Source organism: Stegastes partitus, unplaced genomic scaffold (assembly GCF_000690725.1).
Source record: "Stegastes partitus isolate 25-593 unplaced genomic scaffold, Stegastes_partitus-1.0.2 Scaffold950, whole genome shotgun sequence".
Taxonomy (NCBI): Eukaryota; Metazoa; Chordata; class Actinopteri; family Pomacentridae; genus Stegastes; species Stegastes partitus.
The window spans coordinates 181,147-182,447 of NW_007578681.1; the positions used below are offsets into that span (position 1 = coordinate 181,147).

Sequence of the window (1,301 nt, forward strand, 5' to 3'; positions counted from 1 at the left end):
CCAATCAAATGTAATGTTTGAAAGTACATTTAAAAACTCTGTGAAACTGGGATGGACATTTTATACTACACTGTAAAAAAAAAAGAAAAAAAAGAATGTTTTTCAAACTGTTTTTATATCAATTTTTTTGGGAACAATTTACTGATATTTTACAGATTTTTTTGTTGTTGTGTTAAATTACATATAATAACTAGAAAAAAAACAGACAAAAATGGTAAAAATTCTTTGTGATGGCAAAGTTACACTGTTTTGCTGTATTTAAATCGGCTCAATTATAATTATTTTGCAGATAGTTGCTGGTTTTTCACCATCATTATAGTTTTCCAACATATTTAACATGTTTTTTTCTCTGATCCTTGCTGCCAGATTTCCATCATGTTTCTACAGGATTTGTTACAGTGTACACTATTAGATTTCAGAGTTATTTTACAGATGTTTCCTGTTTATATATGATATGATAAATTACTTTTTTTTTTTAAATCACAGAAAACACAGAAGAAAACTGTAAATTATTTCCACACAGCTCATCTAAATTATGACAGATAAGGATACTTTTTTTTTTTTTTTTTTTAATTCTCTGACTGTAAAAATTACCCAATTTTTATCCAATTAAAAAAAGCCTAAGTGATTATTATTTTACAGAGGTTTGCTATTATTTAAAAAGAACTATAGTTAAAGCTAAGGAATCATTGAAAATGTTTGTAATCATTAAAGAAATCACATAATTGCATTTGAAATTTGTGTATCATTCATTTACTTTTCATTTTCAGAGTTGTTTTGCTGATTTTTCCTGATTAATGAATGAATGAATGAAAATCACAGCCACACAACGCACTGATCTTTCTTCCTGTGTTTTATAAGATACAGTTTTGTGGTAAAGTTTGAATCCCTGCTCCACGCTGTTTGCTCCTTTACATCAATAAACAAGTACACATTTCCAGAGCGAATCCATTCGACGCTCCACCTGGAACCTTTATCACTGTTTTCTCTGCGGTCATGACAAACCTGTCAAACTGTCTGAAGTCCATTTCATGACCGAGCGGTTCGAAGGTGTCACTGACAGGCAGAGTTGCAGAAAGAAAGAGGAAAAGGGTTCATAGTTGAGCTCAGTTTGCTCGATTTGTGATACAAATAGCTACAGTGAGATAAATGGGAGATAAAATTGATGGTGTGGAAACCTGAGGCCAGTGAGAAGCTGATGATCTGTTGACCTGCTCACATGCAGCATGTGTGCAAAAGGTCATCAGCTCATGTCATATGGGCAGTTTTTAAATGTCATTTTTAAAGTTTAGTTTAGTTAG

General features: G+C 31.6%; 1 protein-coding gene across 2 annotated transcripts in view; it reads right to left on the reverse strand.

The window, feature by feature from the left end:
- The window catches only part of ppp1r1b (protein phosphatase 1, regulatory (inhibitor) subunit 1B), a 36,030-nt gene that overhangs the window by 16,622 nt on the left and 18,107 nt on the right, over window positions 1–1,301 (reverse strand). The window lies entirely within an intron of this gene.